This window comes from Vombatus ursinus, unplaced genomic scaffold (assembly GCF_900497805.2).
Source record: "Vombatus ursinus unplaced genomic scaffold, bare-nosed wombat genome assembly UNPS02014802.1, whole genome shotgun sequence".
Classification (NCBI taxonomy): domain Eukaryota; kingdom Metazoa; phylum Chordata; class Mammalia; order Diprotodontia; family Vombatidae; genus Vombatus; species Vombatus ursinus.
Genome location: NW_020954580.1, coordinates 26,331,093 through 26,357,586, shown reverse-complemented (window position 1 = coordinate 26,357,586; position 26,494 = coordinate 26,331,093). Strand labels below are relative to the sequence as shown.

Here is a 26,494-nt window from a genome sequence, read left to right as displayed (position 1 = left end):
GTCACTTAACCCCATTGACTAGCCCCGTCCCCATCCCCAAAAAAATAAAATAAAAAAGAAGTGAGGAGAATTGGCATCCTTACCCAGGTGTAGTTTTTCTCTGAAGTGTCTGCCAAAAGCAACAAACAAGCCATAGACAGAACCCATTGAAACATGGTCCAGTAATCACTTCTTTTATGCAATGGGTTTCCTGATGCAGTATTTATGTTCCTGACTCCAGATCCCTTCAGGATCCTGATCTCTATGGACATTCTCCTGAAAAACTGGTGTGAGGAGGTGATTTGGCTAAAATTTTTTTTCTTTTGTTCTTTCTTCAATCCACTTTCACCTCAAAGGCAAGCCAGACCATGCAGACGCTGTAAGCAGCTGTCAGTTGATAGGCAATTATCTCTTTTGTAGGCATACAAATTTCCCAGTAGAAGGGTATATTCTCTATCAAACAACTCCAACTCCTGCAAGGGTCTATATAACTTGTTCTTGCCCTATCAGTTGGGATGTGTGGAGGACAAAAAGATGAAGGAGAGGATAAGGGAGGGTGTTAGGCCAGGCTCCTCAGACAGTCAGGCCTGGTTCAACTAGATACTATTTCTTTCTATCTTAACAACTCTCTGCTTCTAAGTGTAACTAACCCTTGTGCCAAACACTCTCATGATACATTAGGGGGCTTTTCCTACTATAGACATAGAGGTAGTAGGTGGCTCAATGGAGAAAGTGCTGGGGCAGCTAGGTGGCTCAGTGGTTAGAGCACCAGCCCTGGATTCAGGATGACCTGAGTTCAAGTCCAGCCTCAGACACATAACACTTACTAGCTGTGTGACCCTGGGCAAGTCACTTAACCCCATTGCCTAGCCAAAAAAAAAAAAAAGAGAGAGAGAGAGAGAAAGTGCTGATGTGGAGTCAGGAAAACCTAAGGATTTGCTGCCTCGGATGCTTGCTCATTCTGTGACCCTCAGCAAGTCACTTCAACTCTCTCAGCCTTGATTTCCTTATCTGTAAAATGGGGACAATAATTTTGCAGAATTCTTATGATGATTAAATGAGATTATATAGATAAAGGCTTTTGCAAACCTTAAGACTTTATAAATGCTGGTTATTATTATGCATGATGACTTTCAGTAACATGAAGCCAAATCCTCACCTCAGCCTGCTCTTAAGATTAATTCTCTTTATAAGAAACCTTCCTCCCACAAGTACAGTCACAGCTCACTACTTTCTATCTGTTTAGGGGGGATGGGGGAGACTTTTCTTCCCTCCCTTTCTCCACCTTCATGCTGTTCCTCATGGCCTTCCCAGCTCCTCAGAATGGCCACCCCCAGGCCTCCAGTTTCTTAGGCAAAACGTGGAAAAATCACTATATTTCTCTCATCTTTCAGTATAACCTCCCTGTTCAAAATAAACTCTAAAACCCTTCTTTTCCCCTCAGGCTGTTTTATGTAAAATTCACAGCACTTGCCAATAAATTACATGTTTTACCTGCTATGAGCATTTTCTTTTGTTTGCATTTATTTCTTCCCTTTACTGTTAAGGAGACTTTTAAACTCCTGCCTTGTCCCAGTTGGATTGAGAGTGGAGAGGGCTTGTTTGCTCTTGAAGGGAGATGTCTGGTTTTCCTCAGGGGTCATTTTTAGATTGGTGGGAGCAAGAAAGAAAAAAGTCAAATGGGGGGGTGGAAGGAGCTCCCCTTTGGGAGAAGTACTGACTTTGGGATTTTAGCTGCACGTGTCATTCCTAGTCTCCCAGGGACATCTCCTTATGCTTGGTCCCTTGGAAAATGTTTAAAAGAATTTCACAGTGGGCCACTCTCCATGAGCTCACCAGTCTTTTGCCCTTTGCTGTCTTTTGTTTGTTCTATCCACCCCAGGAGGAAAAAGTCAGCTTTTTAATAACCAGTTCCCCATTATTTGTTTTACAATATGTGGGAGTAATGTTGCCTCAGGACTTTTCAATTTTGAAAGAATTTCCCATAGGCAGTTTCTCCTGTAGGGATGGAATGGTTCCAGAGAAGTTATTTTCTCTGAACAGATGTAGCCTGAAACCCAAATTGTTTTGTGTGTTGTCTCCCCCATTAGAATGTGAGTTCCTTGAGGACAGTGACTATATTTTTGCCTTTCTTTTTATCCTTGGCACTTAGAACAATGCCTGGTACACAGTAAGCATTTAATAAAAGCTTGTTGCCTGACTGACTGGGAGATAATGACATTTAAAGATTAGTTTTTAATTTACTAATTTATTTTTAGTTTTCAACGTAAGATTTTGAGTTCCAAATTTTCTCCCCCTCCTTTCCCTCCATCTACCCCAAGATGGCATGCGATCTGATATAGGCTCTACGTACACATTCATATTAAACATATTTTCATATTAGTCATGTTGTAAAAAAGAATTAGAACCAATGGGAGGAACCATGAGAAAGAAGAAACAAAGAGAGAAAGAGAGAGAGAGAGAGAGAGAGAGAGCAAATAGTATGCTTTGATCTGCATTCAGACTCCACAGTTCTTTTTCTGGATGTGGACAGCATTTTCCATCATGAGTCTTTTGGAGCTGTCTTAGATCCTTGCATTGCTGAGAAGAGCTAAGTCCATCAAAGTGAGTCATCACACAATGTTCCTGGGACTGTGTACAGTATTCTCCTGGTTTTGCTCACTTCACTCAGTGTCAGTTCAGTTAATGACATTTAAAGAAGAAGGTACCTTCCCAGGAACCTAGCCAGGCCAAACATCTCATTCAAGTCCCACCCTGGATGCATACATAGCCAGGGCATATCTGAGGGCAGAAAGCTAGAAGAGAATCCTTTTTTGTTGTTGTTGTTGTTGTTGTTTTAAATTTTCCTTTGGGGTTCAGAATTCAGACTTGGGCAGCTGAACTCCTAGATTGAGTTCTCCATTTTCTCTGCTAATAGAAGTGGACTTTCTTTCAGATTTCTGTTCCTTCACCTTTCCACCAATCAGCAGGAATGAGAAGGTCTCTCCTAACCCTAAATCTACCATCCTATAGTGCCAGGGAGATATTGTTCTAGGTCTAGGGGGATACAGGGAAGATACTGTACTTCAGGATCTTACTGACTTGTAGGGAGCTAGGGCATACACACATGAATAATAGTTAAGGAGTAATGTAAGATGGGAATACAAGACAGATCCCAAGGTAATATAGCATATAGTGAATAACATATTGATGATATAAATAATATAGGCAGCTTGGTAGGAACAGCAGATAGGCTCCCTGAGCCTGGAGTCAGGAAGGTCTGAGTTCAAATCCAGCCTCAGATACTTACTAGCTGGGTGACCTTGGGTAAGTCATTTAATTTCTGTTTGCCTCAGTTTCCTCAACTGCGAAATGGGATAATAATAGTGCCTACCTCTCAGGGTTGTTGTGAGGAACAAATGAGGTAATATTTATAAAAACGTTTAGCCTAGTGCCCAGCATATAATAGGTGCTATATAAATTCTTATTCCCTTACTTCCCTACCCTACTACTACTGTTATTTGGGATGTTCAGGAGGACTAGTACCTCTGGAATGAGGGCTTGCAGATCCCTTTTCAGGGCTGCTCTAGATGACCTTTGGTGTCCACCCGATTCACCCAATTCTCACCTGTGGCTCCAACAAGCTATAGCACGTGTGGTGGCTATACCCCAGTAAACCATCTCAGCAGACAGCTAAACCAGGTTAAAGGTAACTGACAGATCTCAAACTTGCCTGTGAGTTAGGGGGATGTCTACCCCAAACATGTGAAGACTTTCCCTGATGCAATGGGCAAATGAGAACTATCTGTTGCAGTGGCCATGAAGGCACCTGAAGCAGATACCATGGAATGCTTAGAGCTTGGCCAGGCACTGAAGACGCCAAAGGTCATCCACTACACCCCAGGACAGCACCAGTCATCTTGGCTTTTGTCTTGCCACTGGACTTCAGAGAGAGTGAGGCCGATGACTTTGTGCAACTCTGCCTCACCTAAATGTAATTCAAACACAAGTCAAGATATCACCCATGATGTCATTGGTCCTCCTTGAAAACAATGGATAAACAACTACTATTAATGCTGCTAGCTAGCATTTATATAGTGCTTTAAAGTTAATAAAGTGCTTTACAACAACTCTGTAAGGTAGGTGCTGTTATTATCTCCATTTAACAGATGAGAAAACTGAGTCTGAAAGTAGTCATACAGCAATGTGTCTGAGGTGGGATTTGAACTTGGGTCTTTCGAACTCTAAGTCCAGCACTCTAAGGAGAAAAGGGAGAAGTAGCCTCAGAAGGCTTCCTCCTGGAGATGAGACAGGAGTTATCTGAAGGACCATTAGGATATGATAAGGCAGGAATGGTATGAGCAACAGTCCCAAGATGAAGAGGTAGGTGCAACAGACAGTGAGTAGATTAGTTTGCTTAGAGAGATGATTCACAAAGGGAATTATTTCTTCTAAGATGATTAGCCACCTGGACTTTAATCCTATTAATATTATTAAGTTTTCTAAAACAGAAAGTAAGAGGCTTAATCTTTAACTTAGCCACCTTAAGCTTTCCTAAATGAGGTCAGCTGCTTTCATTTTGGGATCAGAAAAGGGCACCATTGGCCTAGAGAAACATCTGAGTCTGCTTTTAGAGCAGTTATGAGGTGCGCAGAGGAATGTAGGAACTGACTCTGACCTGTTTGAACTAGACCCAGCCATAACCTTGATGGCAACAACTTCGTCTGGGTCACATTGAAAAAAAGAAAAAAAATGACCATACTTTTTAATTAATGCATTTTGTTTTCACATCTAGTCATCTTACGCCCTGCCCATCTCTCAGCATAACACCCAGGACTTAACAGTGCCTGGTCCATAGTAAACACTTAAAAATGCTAATTTACTTGACTATTTATGCCTAGAAAAACCCTCCTTTAGGACAAAGAAAAAAAGGAATAACATCTGTGGCATGTATACAATGCCCTGTCCCTTGACTTTCTACTGGCAGTGAGGGGTTTCATTATCTATTCTCAGAAACTTTCATTGGTTTGCCAATTTCTTGGAGTTTGACTTTTATCATTGTCTTATCTTTCCACATTTACATCATTTCTTATCATTTACATTATTGTAGTTATTGGGCCAATTCTATTCTGCCATTGGTTCTGCTTCTTTCATTCTGGATCAATTTTTACAAATCTCTGGGTCATGTTTTCATATAGGATTGTTTATTTGTGTAACAGATTGTCTGTGCTGGGTAGTAATTTTTATTATTACCCAGGCAGAAAAAAAAAACACACACTAGAGATTTTGAAGTGTGGAAAAACTTCTTTCATTTTCTTAAACCTTAAATTTCTCAGTTCTTTAAGATACAGGGGTTTTGGAAACTTTGAGAAAGTAAGCTGAGAAGAAAGTTAGGTCTGTGATGTTAAAATTATATCATCAGCACCATAGGATTTAAAGCTGGCAGGGACCTGAGAAAACACCTACTTAAAAACTCTTCATTCAACAGGTGAAGAAACTAAGGCTCAGAGGAGGATGTCTTGACTAAAATCCCCCAGCTAATTAGTTGCAAAAGTACCAAGGACTCCTAATGCCAGTCCAATACTCTTTCTACTCTACCATATTGCCTCTGTGGCTATATGTAAGAGGTAAATAGGGAATGTCAAAAGTCCCAAACAAAGGCTCACATCCCTGAAAACTCATCAAACTGGTCAGAGAACCTTCTGATTACCTATTACATATGGAAATTCAAAGGCATTGAAGTTCCTCATCTTTGTGAAATCTCCAAATATTTTCATTTCTAGGTTATTTGAAATATAAGTAAGAGATATTGAGTAATCCTTTATAAGCACTCAAGGTAACAAAGTCATATGTGGTATGTCACAGCCTTTATTTTAAATCACAGAAAATACAGAAGGCACAGAAGACTCACAGAAGCTCCAAAATAAGTACAAAAACAAACAAACAGACGTATTAAGCACTTGCAGTAGATTGTAAATTCCCCTCTAAAGGAAACTGAAATTGGAGTTGCCAGCTAGGCAACATTCTGACATTTTGGTGAGTCCCAGATGGGCCACCCTTTCTTATGGCTTAAGAGCAGTCAAGGTCCTCTATATACCTGTTACCCCATCCCCCTAACAGTTTTTGTCTCAGGTGAAAAAACCTCTAGGTACTGCTCTATTCTGTCTAGAACCTTTAGAATACAAAAGTGGCATGAACAATAATTAGAGTGTCCATTAGCTAAAAAGGACAGGAAGAAAGACTGACCACCAAAAGGAGAAAGCATTAGATGGGTGTGCCCTGGGTGAGACCATAATAGCTTTTACATATAAGGAACCATTACCCCAGTGAGAATTATTTTTTTAAGTATAATGTATATTTTTATAGTGTTTTGTATTTTACAAAGAGCTTTCTTCACAGCAACTCTGTAACGTCTGGAGAACAAGTAGTATTATTCCCATTTTACAGGTGAGGAAACTGATTTTTGGAAAAGTTACGACTTGTTTAAGATCATACAACTAGTATGAAAAGCTACGAACCAGCACTGACTCAGTCTGATAATCAAGGAGATAACTCTTCAGGCTCACCTTGGTGCATCCCTAAGGACACATGAGACGAAGACCCTACCCCATGGATGGAAAATGAGATAGATGGGCCTCAGACAGGGACTCTCCACGTTCCACAATAAAGAAAGGAAGGGAATCAGCTATCACCAATAAACTTATTTTATATTCCTTAATTTTGAGGGTGGGTCCCTGGGAAAGTCTCTTGTTTTGGATTATAGTAGACGTCTTGGTTTCAATATAGTGAAATGAGCCTGGCGTCTGGAGTCCAAGAACCTAGGTTCAAATCCCTACTCTTACCCTTACCCCATCTGTGACCTTGGACAAGTTACTTACCCCTGGCCTCAATTTCCTACTCTAGAAAGAGTTGAGATTGGGCCAGTTGGCCTCTGAGGTCCTTTCACCCTCTAGGTGTGTGATATTAATACACTAAAGGACTTGGAAATGATAACAACTGTGTTGCAAGGTCAGCAGCAACTGCATCCTTGATCACACCTTTAGATCCACTTCCTCTTCTCTTGAGAGTGCTTGTGCCAGAGGTCATGGGTCTCTGATAGCCTTTTTTTTTTTTCATTATAAAACTTTATAACCATCAACAAGGACAAATAATCAAATAAATTAATAAAATAAAGGACAAAATCATATCTAAAACAATAAACTATCAAATATTTATAATTCGTTAAAAGGAAATATGCAAAAGTACACTTTTAAAAAATGATCATTTAATACCTCCTTTGGGGAACATCCCCAGTAATTCACACTCACAGGTTCGGTTTCCCAGAAAGTGGCTGGTCTTACTCTTAGAGTTCAAAGGTAACCCTGTCGGGCTATACTTCCAACATTGTACAGTTGAGTCCCTACTTGGGTGCTTCCTATCAGGCAGTAGTTTCAAATAGCTCTTATCAAAGGCATTTACTCAAATAGCAACTCAAGAACAATTGGCACTGAGCTCCCTCCTAAAAAAAAATCCTATGGTGCACTTTGCCACAAATACACACAGAGGCCATGGGAGAAGTTGGCTCAAACTTAAAATACATTGAGGCACACATGTAGGCTATACATGTGGCACAGGGTAGCTCACAACTCCTAGACTTGAGGGCCTAGAAGTCTTTTCCCTCTTCATGGAGCCCTCATAGCTTTTCTGGGGGCGGTGTAAGCATCTCCAGCATTCCTTTTTGTCATAAGTATCCTGCTTCTTGAAGCTTCCTCCTTCATTGGGTGTCTCTTGACTAAATTTACTTAATCTTGACTAATCTGACTAAACTCTGTGTGTCTCTACTTCCTCTCCTATCAGCTACTGTCATAATAGTGGATATTGAAACCGTCACTTTGCAGGCTTCCTAGGATATACAGACATTTTACAACTCACAGAGCCACTTGTATGCTTCCATCTTGGAATACTCATTTAGCTAAGATCAGGAAAGAAGAGAGAAAGATAAAGAGGTAGCCATGTGATCACAACCTCTTCATTTGCAGTCACCCCCACCCCATACCCCACCTAACCCACTCTTAGGACCAACTGGAAGAATTGATGGATCACTCCAGGGCTTATAAAAGCAAGCTACTGGTCTCTTAGAGTCTCTTGCTTCTCTGTATTTTTAAATTTGTAAATAAAACTTTTTTTAATGTTTTCAGCCTCATGAGCCTGAGGGCTTGTAATAGTGAACTAGTAAATGCCCTTGGGAGAGTGCTAGGAGGAATGACATCCTCAAGTTCCACAAGGGTTTGTGGGAGCAACAAGGCAGAGAAGTGAAAGGTCTCCAAAAAGTACCTAGTCCCTTCATGTCAGAGGGGACTCTTTGACTCAAGGACTACTTTATACAATAGTATAGACATCGTCCACATATAATCCTTCTACTAATGTGATCACTAGGTCAAAGGGTACGATCAGTTTTGTAACTTTTACTGTATATTACTAGGTTGCTTTCCACCTGACCTTTGGCTTTGTTTTCCTTTTCACGCAGTTGTAATCATTGTGTACACTGTTCTGGTGGTATTGATTTCACTTTGCATCCCTACGGATCTTGGCTGTAGAGCTGGAGGAGACCTCAGAAGCCACAAAGTCCAACCCCTCTCACTTTACAAATGAGGAAACTGAGACCCTGAGAGGTGAAATGATTTGCCCAACCTCTCACAGGTAGTAAGGATCATAGGTGGAGTCTGAACCCAAGACCTCTGTCTCCAGGGCCAGTATTCTTCCAGTGTAGGATGCTGACTTCATGTAAGTCTTTATGGATTTCCCTGTGTTCTTCATGTTTAGACCTTTTTTTTTATAGTTCATAATACTCTAACTGATGAGTTGGCTAGGGCACTGAGAGGTATAGTGGTGGTGGTGGTAGTGGTGATAGTAGTAGTAAAAACTGTATAGCTAGCATTTGTGTAGTGTTCTAAGTGTATAGTGCTCTAAGGTTTGCAAAGAACTTTACAAATATTATCTCATTTAATCCTCACAACACCTCTGTGAAGTAGATGCTATTATTATTCCCATTTTACAAATGAGGAAACTGAGGCTTAGAGAGGGTTTTTTTCTTTTTTTTTGGTGAGACAATGGGGTGAAGGGACTTGCTCAGGGTCACACAAGTGGCATGTATCAGAAGTAGGACTTAAATCCTAAATTACATTATGCCATTATGTTGAATCTCCAGTATACCATATTTTACACTAATCTACTATAATTCATTCAGTTGTTCTTCAATTGTTGGACATAATAGGTTGTTTCCAGGTTTTTGTTATTGTTATAATTAAAGCAGCCATGAATAGCTTTGTATAAACAGATCCTTTTTCCTTCTCATGTTTTACAATTTTTTTCTTTTTTATTATGAACTGAACAAACATTGACAAACATGGATATTTCCATATTCAAAGAATTAAAAAAGAGAATGGCATTACTTGGGACTGTGAATCTCTATTACATACATATTTTATGTGTGTGTATTTTTACATATACATATGTATATATATGATAGCTAGCTAGCAACATTGATCTACTTGTCTGTTTCCTGAGCTTCATTCTGCTCTCTTCTATGTATTCTTTAAATGTTTCATTGACACTTTTTCTTTGGCTTCACTGTAACTATTCCTATACTCCCCTTTACTCTTCTCCCTTCCCCAACAAAAGCTTCATTTTGTAACAAGTAAGTATAGTTGAACAAAAGTTCACACATTAGCTGTGTTTGAAAATGCATGCCTCATTCTGTACCTCTGATCCACCACCTCTCTACCAAGAGGTGGAAAGCATGCTTCATCATCAGTCTTCTGGAGACATTACTGGTCATTACATTGATTGGAATTCTTAAGCTGTTCAAAGTTGTTGTGTTTTCCTTGTTATATTATTGTGTACCTAGTTCTACTCACTTCACTCTGCATTACTTTATTCAAGTCTTTCCAGGTTTCCCTGAAACCATTCCTTTACTCATAACATTTGTCATCATAATTCATATGCTCTAACTTGTTTAGACATGCCATAACTGATGGTCACTCACTTTGCTTCCAGTTCTTTCCAAGTGACCTTTCTGACTTGTAGCTGAAAACTATACGTGTTATTTCTCCCATTAGAAGGTAAGCTTCTTGAGAGCAGGGACTGCCTTTCTTTTCTATTTGTATCTCCAATAGTTAACATAGTGCTTTGCACATAAGAAGGATTTGATAAATGCTTTTCATTCATTCAGTCTTTGGTACAACAGAAAATGCTGCTATAAATATCTTTGTATATTTTGGTCTTTTCCATCTGTCTTTGGTCTCTTGGGCTATGAAGCAGGAGCAATATCACCACCACAACCCCCCCCCCCCCCCCCAACCCCAGGCAACTTAATTATTCCTTTGAAAGTAATGAGACCATTCTTGAGATTTGGTAGGTTTAGGAGATTAAGGTTTCAGGGTGGTGACATCATTTTCTGGTTATCTGAATTCAAAGCAGCTCCAGGAGCACTCTGATGCTTAGCTGAAGCATAATGATGGGTAACTCAGGCAAAGGAGTGTCGTTTAGTTGAATCAGCTTGAGGTGACCTCAATACCTATCCTAGTTGAATATCTTCTACTATTGGTAAGTAAATCACGTTTTCGTAACTGTGAAATGTCTTGTTTTTTTCCAGTATCAAACCTAAATTACAAGGGAATTGGCCTGAATCAGACCCAGCTCAGAAGAGGGTATATGCCTAGGACTGATACCATTGTCTTAAAGGGAATGCACAATGTAATGACTTTTTTTTCAGATGGTTCTGAATGCCCAATACACAGTTCTACCAACAGTGTATTAATGTGCCTGTCTGTCAGAGTCCATATCCCTTCTAACAATTCTGTTTTTCCTTTTTTTTGTTAAAATAATATCTATAGTCCGATGAGTGTGAGATAGAATCTCAGTTGTTTTAATGTGTATTTCTTTTACTATTAATGATTTAGAGCATTTTTCATCTGGCAGGTAATAGCTTACTTTTCTTCTTTTGAGAATTGCTTGTTCATATCCTCTGACCACGTACCTTTTGGTTAATAACTCTTGTTCTTGTATATTTGAATGACTTCCTTATATATCTTGTATATCAGGTCTTTATTAGAGAAATTTGTCTCAAAATTTTTCAAAGTTGTTTTCCTCTTCTAATTCTAACTACATTGATTTTGTCTGTAGAGAAGACTTTTAATTTTATGTAATTAAAATTGTCCATTTGACCTCTTATTATTCTACTAAGGTCAAAATGGGTATATAATTTAGACATAAAGGGTGATACCATTAGCAAATTAGGACAGTATGGAATAGTTTACTTGTCAGATCTATGGATAAAGGAAGAATTTATGACCAAATAAAAGACAGAGAACATTACAAGATGTAAAATGGATGATTTTGATTATATTAAATTAAAAGGTTTTGCACAAACAAAACCAATGCAGTCAAAATTAGAAGGAAAACTGGGGGAAAAATTTACAGCAAGTGTCTCTGATAAAGACCTCGTTTCTTAGATCTATAGAGAACTGAGTCAAATTTATAAGAATACAAGTCATTCCCCAATTGATAAATAGTCAAAGGATATGAATAGGCAGTTTTCAGACAAAGAGATAAAAAACTGTCTATAATAATGTGAAAAAATGCCCTAAATCACTATTGATTAGAAAAATGCAAATTAAAACAACTCTGAAGTATCTTGTCACACCTGTCAAGTTGACTAATATGACAGAAAAGGAAAATGATAAATGTTGGAGGGGATGTGGGAAAATTGGGACACTCACAAGTTGGTGATAGAATTATGAACTGATCCAACTATTCTGGAGAGCAATTTGGATCTATGCCCAATGAATTATAAATCTGTGCATACCTTTGGACCCAGCAATACTACTATTAGGTCTATATCCTGAAGAGATTTTTTAAAAAGGAAAAAGATAGGGGCAGCTAGGTGGCATAGTGGATAGAGCACCGGCCTTACATTCAGGAAGACCTGAGTTCAAATCCAGCCTCAGACACATAACTCTCACTAGCTGTGTGATCCTGGGCAAGTCACTTAATCCCATTGCCTAGCTCGCCCCCCGCCCAAAAAGGAAAAAGATATATATATATGTATGTATATCATATATATATGAAAATATTCATAGCTATTTTTGTAGTGGCAAAGAATTGAAAATTGGGGAATGGCTGAACAAGTTGTAGTATATGATTGTAATGAAATACTATTGTGTTATAAGAAATTATGAGCAGGTACTCTCAGGAAAACTCGAAAGGACTTACATGAACTACTGCAAAGTGAAATAAGCAGAACCAGAAGAACATTGCACACAGTAACAGCAATATTGTTCTATGATCAACTGTGAATGACATAACTATTCTCAGCAATACAATGATCCAAGACAATTCCAAAGGACTCATGATGAAAAATTCTATCCACCTCCAGAGAATTAAGTGATGAATTCTGAAAGTAGATCAAAGCATACCATTTTTCACTTTATTTTTTTTCATGGTTTTGGTTTTTTTTTGGTCTATTTTCTTTCACAACATGACTAATGGAAATATGTTTTGGATGATTGCATATGCATTACCCATATCAAATTGCTTGACTTCTCAATGAAAAGGGAGAGGTATGAGGGGTGGGAGAGAATTTGGAACTCAAAATAAAAAGAATATTAAAATTGTTTTTACATGTAATTAGAAAAAATAAAATATTATTACAATTTTTTTTAAAAAGAATTCTTCCACTATCCATATTTGTGAATTCCATGCTCGTCTAATTTGTTTGTGATGTGACCTTTTATATTTAGATCATGTACCCATTTGAAGCTTATTGTGGTATATGATGTGAACGTTTATCTCATCCTAATTTCTGCCAAAATGCTTTCCACTTTTCCTAGAAGTTTTTGTCAGATAGTTAGCTTTTACCCCAGGAGTTGAGATCTTTGACTTTATTAAACACTATTTTATTGTATTTATTTGCTTATGGATCATATGGACCTAATGTATTCTACCAATCAACTTTTCTACTTTTTAACCAGAACTGAATAGCTGATGCTTTGTGGTATTATTTGAGATCTGTTAGTATAAGGCTCCCTTCCTTAACTTTTATTCATCACTTCCTTTAAGAATCTTGATCTTTTTTTCCTCCAAATGAATTTTATTATTAATTTTCTAACTCTATAAAGTTTTGATTAATATGGCATAGACTAAATAAATTAATTTCAGTAGTATTATCATTTTTATTATGCTAGCATGGCTAGCAATCTCTTTCCACTTGTCTTCTTTCATTTTTGTAAAGAGTGTTTTGTAACTGTACTAATATATTTCCTGTGTGTCTTGGTAAATGGTCCTCTAGATATTTTATACATTCTGTAGTTATTTTGAAAGGAATTTCTTTTTCTGTCTCTTCCTGTATACTTTATTGGTAGTATACATAAAGGTTATTTTGTGTCTTTATTTTATAACCTGCTACTTTACTGAAGTCTGTTTAAATTAATTTTTAGTTGAAACTCTAGGGTTCTTTTAAGTAAACCATCATAGCATTTGCAAAAAATGATTGTAGTTTTGCTGTTTATTTCTGTAGTGGCGGGGAGATGATAGGGCACAGACAAATGGTTATACTTAGTTTAACACTTCATTATCTACCTCTTACTTTACTTATCCTGGGATGAGGAGCAAATCTCTCCTCCCTTCCTCCCTGTCCATGTGCGCATATAAAAAGAAGGACCTGAACTATATTCCAAGGTTCCCTTCAACTCTAAATCTGAGACTATTAACTTTTCTTCCTCTTCTCATTTATTTCTTCTTTTCTTTTACAAATATATTTGTTGGTATATTTTTGTACATTGTGTAAATTCCCCCTTCCATTCCCTTAGTTTTCCCCTCATAGAGAGTGATCTCATATAACAAGAATTTAAAAAAAAGAAAGGAAAAGGAGAAAAAAATCAGCAAATTGATCAATACTTTGCAAAATTTGACCATATATGAAACAGTCCACACCTGTGGACTCCACCCCTATCTCCCCCTTCTCTTTTAGTTTGGAACCCTCTTAATTAGATTTGCAAAATTCAAGCAAATACATTTTTACCAGCCATTGCTGGGTGTACTTCATCCTGGCCAGAAACCCATCATTCCTATGTTTTAAGCATTGTCCTTCCATAGATTCAAAAATCAAATAATTTGAGATTTGCAGATAAAGTAACTGCTTAGAAAAATTCCCTGCTTATAAAAGCAGAACTAGCCATCTCTCTGAAGCAGAAAATGTGGGGACTGTGGAGTGTGGTTTGCAGATATTAATTTCATAAAGTTTACAGCTTACTATAACTCCAGATCTCAAAGTCTCATCTCTTTGATTTTGGATTTGCTGTGAAAATACAATACACAACTTACATCTCAATAATCACTGTTAAGCATTTTGCCAAAAGGTCTTCAAGTGCAGGAAATGCTTTCATTCCATTCATAGTATCTCATGCTTGTGGTATTTCCATGATGTCTTCAGACAATAAAGGACAAATTGGCCCATAAAACAGACTGACCTTGTAATTTTCAAGGCTAGCATTGCTGTTATCTAATGCAGGTGGTATTTTCAAGTACCCATGCTTTCCTAGGGATAACATATTTCACAACTGGAATAGCCAGATGATTCCATCCTCCAGCACTTTTGATAACTTACATTTGAAGAAGACACAATGTTGTTTTTTTTTTTCTTTTATGGTCTAGACCAGTAGTTTTATCCTTGTGGGTGGTGATCTCCATATACGGAAACTTACTTTTCTGTTGCAAATGAGCTACTTCACCATAATTTAGAGCTTTAAAGAACTGATGGGAGTAGGGGGAGGAAGAGATGGAGTGATTTGCATATGGTCACCCAGATAATAGTTGTCAAGGGTAGGATTTGAACCTTGGACTTTCTGACTCCAAGACTGGTCCTCTACCTGTCATACCACATTGGCTCACATAATTGCATAAAAATGACTGAGCAACCTACCTTTAAAAATTAAAGTTATTTTTGCCATTTCTGTCATGGTGTCCCAGTTCAAATAAGCCTTCATGATAGACATGCTAAAGGAAGCCTATTTATTTATTTATTCAGGATTTCTTTTTCTTTACAAAGATGGGAAGTATTCAAAAGTTCAAAAAGTACAAAAGCCTTCACTGTGAATGAATCAGTAACTCCTAGATGAGAGTACAGTCACCCCTTTTCAGGGAAGTAGGCAAAATAAAGATGGTGGTAAAGACCACCATCCAGGTGGCTGGAAAATTAAAAGCAGAAATAGACCAGCTCCCAATGACACAGAAGACTGCGGATCCCAACTAGTTCCCAGTGAGCTACCTAGTCATTGTTTTATCTGCTCTGTAGGACAAGCTTGGCATTGAACCACTCTATGGGGAATTTATGTCGTTGTTACTAAAGCCATCATGACAGCAAGGATCGGCTTGACCTGTGGAGGAAGAACAAAGATTACCAGGGAAATCCTATACCTCATGTTTCTTCACTCCCAGTTAACAATAAATAAAGCATGCATGTGAGGTCTCAGGATGTCAGATGTGGGTTGCTACTTGACCTGATCTTACCTGGTAGGTCAATTAATTCTTAGTTGATTCATTTATTTATTGAATGCACACTAAATTCAAAGCATACTTTAAAAATATTTTTTTACCTTATGCATTTATATCAAAGTCAGTTCCATTTGAATCACTGTCTTACCTCCTCTCCCCCTCATCCCCATCCTTCCTTCCTTGTAACAGAGAAAAACAAAAATATTAAGCAAAACCAGCTGGCACTGTGACCATGTCTGATGATATATGCTAATTCTATATCCATGGGCTCCTTTTTCTCTACTGAGAAAAGGCAGGAGTGTTTCATTTTTAGTTTTCTAGAACCAAGATCATTATTTAAATTAGTCAGAGTTGGACTCAGAGCACATTTTAAACCGAAAACTGTAACTAGCATTGGGTAGATATGTATCCCTATAGCTTCAGGAGTTCTTAGCCTGGGTCTGAAAATATGTTTAAAAAAATTTTTTTTGACAGACATATTTCCTCTTTAGAGATTCATTCCTTTACGTTCTGAATAAAAGCCTATGTTCAGATGCAAATACTTCTGGCTAGGACAAAAGAAACTAACACCCTCAGGTATCAGAGATTTATCAGATTTAGGAATGTGGGGCAGCATAAGAGCATAGGTAACTTTGGGAATGGGGTGAGGTGAGAGAGAGGAAGACACTGAAAAAAAGGAAAAGGTTCAAAAAGGAAAAGTGGAGGGCATTAAAGATCAACAAAAGTACCAATTATGCCTCAAATTTAAGTCTTTCATACTAATATTAATAGCTAGCATTTATATGGTGCTTTAAGGCTTGCAAAGCACTTTGCAAATACCATCTCATTTGAGACTGACAACAACCCTGGGAGGTAGGGGCTAGTCTTATCCCCATTTTACAAATGAGGAAACTGAGGCAGAAAGTGGTTAAGTGACTTGTTGAGTCACATAACTAATTAGTATCTGGGGCTGCATTTGAAGGCAGGATTTCCTGAATCCAAGTTCAAAGCTCCATCAATTATGCCACCTAGCTACCTAGAGAGCAAACTGATGGAGTGGACTGAGCATTGGACTTGAAGTCAAGAAGTTGTGAGTTCAAAATCAAGTTCACCTGTGTGTCTCTGGCCCTCAGTTTCATCATCTGCATATTGGGATCATAATAGCATCCACTTCCCAGAGTTGTAAGGATTAAATGAGATAACTTTTTTGCCACTTAATAGTATTTTATTTTTTCCAATTACATGTAAAGATAGTTTTCAATATTCACTTTTATAAGATTTTGAGTTCTGAATTTTCCCCCCTCTCTCACTCCCCTCCCCAAGACAGCACAGAATCTGATATAGTGTATACGTGTATCATCATATTAAACACATTTCCATATTAGTCATGTTGTGAAAGATGAATCAGAACTAAAGAGAAAAACCACAAGAAAGGGAAAAAAAAGAGAGAAAATAGTATGCTTCAATCTGTATTCAGACTCCATAGTTCTTTCTCTGAATGTGGATAGCATTTTCCATCACGAGTCTTTTGGAACTGACTTAGGTCATTGCATTACTGAGAAGAGCTAAGTCTGTCAAAGTTGGTCATTGCACAATGTTGCTGTTACTGTGTACAATGTTTTCCTGGTTCTGCTCACTAAATAAGTTAACTTTTGTAAATAACATCGCAAAACTTGAAATGCTATATAAAGATGAACTGTTTTATAGTTTGCAATGCACTTTCCTCCCAACAACCACCCAGTGGGATGGATAGTGCATGTAATAATGGCCTTAGGTGAGGGAGACAGGTGAGGAAATGGAAGCTCAGAGTTACTGACTGACTTATAAAACTAGTAAGTCTGCTTTGCTGGATGCTTCTCCAGATCATGCTTTTTCACTATAGGAGTCCCACCTGATTCTGTCCTGGGCCCTTTGCTCTTCTTCTTCCATACTATTTTACTCGGTGTTCTCCTCAGCTCCTGTGGATTTAATTATCATCTCTATGCTGATGATTTTCAAATCTACCTTTCCTGCCTTACTCTCCGCTGACCTCCAGTCTCACATCTCCAACTGCCTTTCAGACATCTCAAATCAGATGACTGGTAGATATCTTAAACTCAACACGTCCAAAATCAAACTCATTATCTTTTCCCCTAAACCCTCCCTCCTTCCTGCCATCCCCATTACTGTCAAGGGCAACACAAGCCTTCCAGTCCCTTAGACTTGAAACCTAGGTGCAGTTCTCCATTCCTCACTGTCTCTCAACCTCCCCCACCCCCACCCCACATCCAATCTGTTACCAAGGCCTGTCAGTATTGACTTTGTAATATCTCTGGAATATACCCTCTCCTCTGACACTTACTATTCTGGTACAGCCATTCATCACCTCACACCTGGATTATTCCAACAGCCTGCTGGTGGATCCACTCAGTTCAAGTCCTCCCCATTCAAGTCCATCTTCCATGTAACCACCAAAGTGATTTTCCTAATTCTGAGGGTCTGACCATATCACCCTCCTACAAATACTCCATTGGCTCCCTATTGCCTCCAGGACCAAATATAAAATGTTCTGTTTGGTGCTTAAAGAGCTTCATAACCTAGCCCCTTCCTATCTTTTCAGTTTTATAAACTTTATTCCCTTTCATGTGCTCTTTGATCTAGTGAAACTGACTACTTTGATGATTCTCCAATAAGATAAATCGAATCTCTGGGCTGCATCTCTTGGCTTCAGGCACTTTCTCTGGATGTCCCCCATGCCTGGAAGGCTCTCTCTCCTCTGCTCTGACCACTGACCTCTCTGGCTTTCTTTAAGTCCCAACTAAAATCTCAATACTTTACTGTAAGCTTTTCCCAACTCTCTTCATTCTAGTTCCTTCCTTTTATTAAGTATCTCCTATTTATCCTGTATATAGCTTGCTTTGTATATATTTGTTTGCATATTATTTCCCCTACTAGATTGTAAACTGGAGTTCAGGGACAGTCTTTTGCCTCTCTTTGTAACCCCAGAGTTTAGCACAGTGCCAGGCACATAGTAGGCACTTAATAAATGTTTCCTAACTGATCGATTATATTCTATAACTGCCTACTTCTCAATTTGTCCTGGGTTCAGATCTTCCTATGTGGTAGATATCTTTCTTGAGTAGTCTACTGTTGTGACTTTCAGTTTCTGACTTTTTTTTTTGTTTCCATTTTAATAAGCATTTAGTGGTAGCTTAGATAACTGCTCTTCAAAAAAATTGTTACTGTTTAATTATTTTTGATCATGCTCTACATTTAGGTTTAGCTCTACAATACATCATAAGGAAAACAAATTCCTACATTGTTAGGGTCCAAAATATATCTCATTGCACATCCTGAATCCATTATCTTCACCTTAAGAAGTGAATAGACTAGTTCATCACCAGTCCTCAGGAATCATGTACTAGTGTGGTTTTTTTTGGCACCACATTTATTTACTTTGCTTTAGAGACTAATGAAAGTATTCTCTTGCTTGCTTTTACAATTCTTTGCTCCAGTCATTTTGGCAATCATAATACTTAATTGCATCTGGGACTGGCTGGACAATATGACCTGGACACATAATCCCCCTTTTCAGGAGATTTGTCTACACTAGGTACACACACACACACACACACACACACACACACACACACACACACACACGAAACAGGAATATAGAAAAGGGTAAAAAACAAATTAAAAAAACCAGTTTTTAAAAAAGGTTACAACCAAACACTAGATGACAAAAAGTACCTTTCCATTTTCTGGTTATGGTGGTGGTTGTAAAATTTACAGTATTGTAATGTGTCAGGAGGAGGCAAATGGTATGAGGGAAAATGAAGTGGTTTCCAATTGTTTCTAATTGACAGGTTACAGGATATATTGCCAAGGACAGCGGGGTCCTGGGACTTGGTTGCTGCCATTAACCAGCTGTATGATCTTAGCAAAGTTAACTTAAGATCTCTTTGGATCTCAGTTTCCTTTGTACGATGAAGAAATTGGGTTAGCTGGCTCTTAATTTAAATCTCTTTCATCTCTACTAGTATGTAATAGCGAGGTAATATGTTCCCCAAGTACATTCCATGGATTCTGGCATCTTGTAAATCCTCGAGCAGCAAAACAAACGAACCAAATGACCTTTTGCTTTGTTCGGTTGCCCTGAATAGGAAGAAATTTACAAGCTCCTTTCCTCCTTTCACACACATACTTTTGACATAGTTTTATTTTCTGTTTCTGTAAGTCGCCATAAAACATTCTAAGCAAACAACAGTTAATTCAGAATACAACATAGGGAAACTAACAATGTTTCCACCGGCAAGGTTCCTCCACCCTTCTGAAAACCCTAGGGGCACACATGGAACTCCAAATCGAGCAGAGACACAGCGGTCCTTAAGATCTGTGTTAGGACTCCTGGGAGCTGGAGCTAGGAACTGGCAGTTTCCTTCTCCTAAAAAAGGAAATTGAGAACAGAGAGACTAAGAGGGCGCGTCTTCTTTTCATTTCGGGGATCAAATCAAGAGTCCTGCCACTCACCCACCCCCAGGTCTTAGATCTGGAAGGAATCACCTAGTCCAACCCCCTAATTTGAGAGGTGAGGAAACTTCTGGCCAAAGAGGGTAAGTTAAATACACGGAAGTGGCTAGCTAGGACACAAACCCCTGTATTTTGGCTCTCCAGCCCGGGCTCTTTCCACAGAACCACGTTACTTCCTGCTACGACAATTTCCCCCTCTCTGCAAACGTAGGGGAACTAGGGGGCTTCCTGAAAGAGCTTCCTCCCCTTAAAGGGCCCCCCAGCATCTTGAGAGGTTGGACTAGGTCAGCTGCCGATTGAAATGCCCGCATATCCCCCGACCCCACACCGCAGCGGAGGAGGAAAGTGAGGTGGTTGACTGCAATTACCCTCGTCAGATTGTGAGCTCCTTAAGGGAAGGCGCTGTCTTTGCTTTTTTTTCTTTCTTTCTTGTACCTCGAGTTTAGCACAGTGCTCGGCACCTAGTAGGTGCTTAATAAATGCTCGTTGACTTGCAAGAGCCACGACCAGGGCCAAGGCAGCCACTGGGCCGGAGGGTTCTCCCTGTCGTTTCCTCCCCAAACAAAACAAAACAAAACAAAAAACAAACAAAAAGCCTCGCACACACCCGGGCCTGCTTAGTTCCTTCACCCCAGGCATCCACCCAGCTAGGGGTTTATGCCGGGGACTTCTTGCTTGTACCCACCAGAAAAGGAAGAAGAGGTCAGTCAACAAGTCTTCATTCCTCGCCTACGATGTGCCAGGCACTGTGCTTAAGTACTGGAGATACAAAGAGTAGCAAAGCCAATACCTGCCCTCTGGGAGCATCCAGTCTAATGGTGGAGACAACGTGCAAATGTGGTTTGCTGGCTTCCTTTGCCCCCCTCAGTCGGCTGCCTATCACACCAGCTCGGAAAGCCGTGGGAAGTCGCCCAGGCGGCTGCTGGCAGGTCTAGGCCAGTTGGCATGCCGCAGAAGCCGGACCCGCTTCCACCAATGGGAGGCGAGCCGGCCGGGAGAGGCGGGGGGTGGGGTTTCCACGCGGACTGAAGGCATAGAGCTACCGCGGCTAGGAGGGTTTTTTGCGTCCGGAGCGCGGTTGCTGCTGCTGCTGCTGCTGCTGGAGTCGCTGCTTCGCTGCCTGGGCCGCGTATCCGAACCCCAACCCCGAACGCCGAGCGGGCCGCCGGTAAGTTCCGCGAGCTCCCTGCGCCTTGGCTCGCCGGGGCCAGGAGGAACAGCGGGGCTTTTCCCTCCTCCCCGCCCCCCACCCTGAGGTGGAGGGGCAGACGATGGGGCTAGAGCGCGAGGCTTGCCACGCGTGCCCCCCAGACCTGCGGAGCTCCTGCTTGCAGGACAGCTTCCCCTCTTTCTTCCACCCCACCCCAATTTTTTCTCCGCCAGGCTCCAGGGACATTTATGGTCAAGGTCTTGGAGAAAGCCAGCCCCAGATGGGGCCCCGAGCTATAGAGACGAAGGAGGGGTTGAGCTTCCAATTCCTCCCAGGCTGTCCAGAGCTGCTGGGCTCAGGATCGTTCTCCAGCCCTCAGCCCCGGCCCTGGCCCCGCAGGGCTGGCCAGGCACTGGCTGGGCGCTAGAGCGTTAAGCTTGGCTCCTCCCTGGTCCCCAAGAATTCCAGTTTGAGGGCAACTCAGGAGGCAGTAGGGGACAGGGCTGAGCTGAAGGACTCCTCCTGGGGTGACCTCAGAACAGAGCAACGCTTGCAACTGTCTCAGTCATTACACAGGTGCCCCTTACTAGCATCAAGCCAGGACTAGGAGCTTTCACTTTTTTGATTTATTGCATGCCCATGGCTGCAGAGCGAGCTCACATTTGAGTATTATGGGCTACATGTATACTTTATTTTTTTTTTTAATTAGAAGGCAACAGGGTTATAATTTAGAGCGTTGGATTTGTATTCAGGAGAACTAAGTTTAAATCCTGGTTCTGAAATTTTATAGCCCAGTGGCCTTAGCGCCTCACTTATTCCCTTCTGTAAAATGGGAGTGGTAATTTAGGGAATACTTGCCTCAAAAAAGTGACTTTGAGAAAAACACCTTGTAAACCTTAAACTGTCAGGTGAGTTATTAGCAATCTTTAGAGTCCATGCTTATCTATTATTGTGGAGTTTACTTTTTTTTCCTGGTTCCATTAGTTGCTTTTAAGTCTGTGAACCACCTCAGAGGGCTGCACAGTTGGGGTCAGCTTCCAGCTGTCCTGTGTAATAGAAGGAGCAGGGGAGGGAGGAAACTTGGGTATGTCTAGTCTTGAATCTGCCTCTAGCTAGTGATGTTGGGTAAGTCATTTAATATTTCTGGGCCTTATTTATCTGTGAAATGAGGGAATTGAACTAAATAATCTCGAATGGGTCTTCCAGTTCTATACTTCTATGGTGAGAAAGATAGGAAGGCACTTAAAATTGTAATGGTAAGTAATGGTGGCAGAGAGAGTATAAAATTTGTGGGGCCTGGACAAACCAAAAGTGCTCAGTGTGATTTTGACTTGCTAAAAATCTGAGATTATCTCACAATTTAAAGGGTAATTTCTTTATATTTTCAAAAGATTGATAATTCTGAGTCTGAGAAAGACCTAAGTTGTACAGAGGTCTAAATGAGTTCAGTTTAATTCAAGAAAACTTTATTAAGGATGTAGTTTGTATGTGCTAGTTAATCTTTGGTGATGTAAAGATGAAGAATGACTTAGGTCCCTGACCTAACTGATCTTGGAGTTAAGTCATGGGATAAAATGTACACAGATAACTATGCAAATTACAAAGTGAGTTAGTCCCTGAATAGGAATTCAAAGAGAGAAGAAGGCTAGATTTTACCTGGGAGAGATCTAGGAAACCTTCACAGAAGTTGTGGCCCTTAAATTGAGTTAGATTTCCAGGCAGAGAGGGAACGAATGAGCATTTATATAGCACCTACTATGTGCCAGGCACTGTGCTAAACACTTTTTGATCTCCCCAGCCACCCTGTGGGGTAGGTGCTATTATTTTCTTTGTTTTACAGTCAAGGAAATTGAGGTTAAACAGGTTGTGACTTGCCCAGGGTCACACAACTAGTAAATGTCTGAGGCCATACTTGAATTTAGGTCTTCCTAACATCTGGTCCCAGGTTTCATCCACTATGCAAGTTTGTTTTAGACATGGGGGATGGTGTATTTATTTGTTTATATCTAGAGTCTAGTTTATATCTAGAGTCTAGAGAAGCAGGATGGGGAGAAGGCAGTAGTTCGATGAGCCTTGTGACATAAGGTAGATTGAAGATAAATTCCATGGATCTTTGAATGCCAAGCAAAGGAGTTTGTATTTTATCCTGCAGATAATAAATCTGTACCTGAAATATTTTTTTAAGTTTTATTGATGGTGTTTATGACAGACATTTCTACCAATCCTTCAGATTGATCGCTCCATTGTGACAAAGAAAAAAAATCCAATATGGAGAACTACCATGTGTGACAGGGTATATGACATTCTGTCCCCAAAGAAGGAGGATGAATATTATCTGTTCTCTGAGACCTTTGTTGGTTTTTAAGTTCCTCAGAACAATTTCCTTCATCCCTTCCTTTACGTTGCTGTTATAGGTCAACAAGCATTCATTAAGTGCCCACTCTGTGCTAGGCACTTAAGTTCTTGGGATTAAATGAAAAAGGCGAAAGATAGCCCCTCCTCTCAAAGAGCTCACTGTCTAATGGGAGAAACAAGATGAAGATAACTAGGTACAAACAAGATATATATATGGGAAAATATGGAGGTGGTTGAGGGAAGGCACTAATATTAACGGGGGATCAGAAAAGGCTTCAAACAGAATTTGGGATTTTAGTTGGAACTTGAAGGAAGCTGGGGAAGCCAGGAGGGAAAGTAAGTATTCCAGGCAGATGGAACAGCTAGTGAAAAACCTGGAGTCTCAAGATAGAGTGACACATGCAAGGAGGTCATTGTCACTATCCTGAAGAGTGCAGGAAGGGGAGAAAGGTATACGGAAACTGGAAAGATAGGAGGGGATCAGATTGTCAAACTGAAGACTTTATAGTTGATCCTGGAGGTGACAGGGAACCAATGGACTTTATTAAATAGGGGCAATGACATGGCTGGATCTGTGCTTTAGGAAGATTAATTTGGCCACTGAGCCGAGAATTGACTGGAATGGGGAGAGTTTTGAGGCAAGGAGACCAACCGGGCAGGCTATTGCAATAGTTCAGGCATGAGAAGGTGACAACCTACAGCAGGTTGGTGGATATATTAGAGGAGAGAAGGGGATATATAGGAAAGATCTTACAAAAGTAAAAGCAACAAGACTTGGTAACAGGTTGGATATGGAGAGTGAGAGAGTATGACATCTGAGTTGCAAGCCTGGATGACTGGGAAGATGGGAAGTTTGCAAGAGAGGAGTATTTAAGAGAGCAAGATAATGAGCTCAGTTTTGGGGATGTTGAGTTTCACTTGTCACTGTGTATATTGTTCTCTTGGTTCATTTCAAGGTTTTTGAATAGCAGTTACATGATAAAACTTATCCATTGGGAGGATAAATCAATCAGGACATGGTTTATTAAAGGGTACGTGCTACCTATTTTGCTAGGTGTAGGGGGTACAAGGGCAAAAAAATGAAACAGTTCCTGTCCTCAAAAAGATTGCATGCAAAAGAGGGAAGCAGCATGTACATATATGCAAAACATATGACCTGAGAAGTGATGTAAAGGAGATTCTGGAGGGAGAGAGGCCAGTTAGGAGGTTATTAAAGTATTTCAGGAGGGATTATGAGGATTGGCACTAAGATAATTGGATTGTAAAAGAGATTGTGGAGGTAGAGTCAAAAGGACTGAGCACCATTGTGGATGTTGGGGACGTTGGGAGAGAAAAGAATCAAAGATAGCTGCAAGGTTTCAAATTTGAGTAGGAGGATGGTGGTACCATCAGTAGAAATAGGAAAAGGATGAGTTTAGAGGTGAAAATGAGTTCAGTTTCGAACATCCTGAATTTAAGGAGCTGACAGAATGTCTATTTGGAGATTGATATTCAAAAGGCATTGGGCCACACCACATTAGACCTGGAGAATTGAGCTTATTTGCGTAGAGGTAATATTAAGACAATGGGAGTGGCTGAAATGATGTAGAAAAAAGAACTAAGGAGAAAGCCCACACTGAGGGAGCAAGAAGGGGAACCAGAAAAGGTGAAGAGAAATGAAGAGAAGCCAGAGAGAGGTAGGACGACTATGAAGACCTCAGTGGAAAGTGCTCTTTTCTTCCTCAGGTTTTCCTAAGACACTTTTACTGGGCCTCTCCTTTGCCCTTTGTATAAACTATAGTAAGCTGTTTTATTTTTCATCTTTTAATGAAAGCCCTAGCATGGTGTTTTGCTAATAGTAAGCATTTAATAAGTGGTTATTAAATTGTGTCTGACATATAATAAGAGCATAATAAATGCTTGTCAACAGACGACTGACTAAATTGAGTGAGAGCTATATCCTGGAAGACAAGGGTGGAGAAAACCCTAATCAAAAAGGAGGACAAGCGAATAAGTGTGTCAAATACCACTGAGGGACTTAAGGAAGAAAATAACTGAGAGAAGTTTCCTGGATTTGAAATTAGATCATTGGTAGTTTTGTAGAGGATAATTTGAATAGAGTGGGGTGTGGTATAGAAGCAAGATTGCTTGGGATTGAGAAATGAGGTTGGTGAGGAAATAGAGGCAGGTAATGTAGACTTTCTAGGTCTTTCTAGAAGTTTTGGGGATGAAGTGACAGAGAAGTGATAACTTGAAGGAATTCTTAAGTGTGGTTATAGGCAGAGTAGAGGGAGTGCTTAGAATGGAAGAGATTGAAGCTGAAACTGAGGGCATTATGGGTAGCAGAAGGTCCTGAAAAAGACAAGAGGTGATTAGAATAAGAATGTAAGGGTGATTCAGCCTTGGCAAGATGGGGAGGGGAGGAATCACTTCATCCTCTGAGACCAGAGAGGAGGAGAGTATAGCTAAAGGGCTACAGGTTTTTAGGTATCAGAAAGAGGATGTGGGGTAGCCTAGATGGCTAGCTTTAATCATTTCAATAAAGTAGGTTGTGTGGTCATCTGCTGAGAGAGAATTTCAAGCCTGGAAGAGTCCTTAGAAACTATTTCATCAAATGCCCTCAAAATGAACCCTAGAGAGAAGCAACTTCTCTGTGGTCATGCAATAGTTAGTGGCAAAGCTAGAACTAGAACCCATCTCTTCACTCCCAGTACATGACTCAGCCTTATTTTTAGAGATTTAGCACTTACAGCGACTTCTGAACTAATCTAATCCAACTCCTTTATTTTACAGAGGAGGAAACTAAAGCCCTGGGAGGTTAAGTTAGAGACAGCTAGGTGGATATGTTGAGGTTGAGGGGTGCTGGGACCCAGAAATAGCAACATGTGAGTCCTGCCTGAATGAATTCGACCCAAGCCTTCTTTCAGCCAAGACAAGGTTTATTAAAGATCTGTCATATTGGCCAGACTCTTAAGGAATCTGAACATTTGTGATGCTCATGTTGACAAGCGGGCTAGACTGAATCTCAGC

General features: G+C 40.0%; 1 protein-coding gene and 1 long non-coding RNA gene across 4 annotated transcripts in view; one reads left to right on the top strand and one right to left on the bottom strand.

Annotated features, from left to right (window-relative positions):
• SLC25A30 (solute carrier family 25 member 30) overlaps positions 1-26,494 on the top strand; it is a 98,165-nt gene that overhangs the window by 40,037 nt on the left and 31,634 nt on the right. Inside the window, exon 1 of one of the 3 annotated variants that reach the window (XM_027873634.1) lies at positions 8,676-8,721. The exons of 1 other annotated variant lie outside the window; for it this stretch is intronic. The gene's annotated coding sequence lies outside the window, so the exon portion shown is untranslated. Of the gene's footprint in view, positions 1-8,675; positions 8,722-19,911; positions 20,039-26,494 lie in introns of those variants that run through there. One more of the 3 variants, XM_027873632.1, reaches the window with a different exon arrangement.
• LOC114051352 lies at positions 19,633-20,857 on the bottom strand. Its single transcript, XR_003570141.1, has 2 exons — positions 20,771-20,857; positions 19,633-19,894 (listed from the first exon to the last, which is right to left on the bottom strand). It is a non-coding gene; the product is annotated as an uncharacterized LOC114051352 (long non-coding RNA).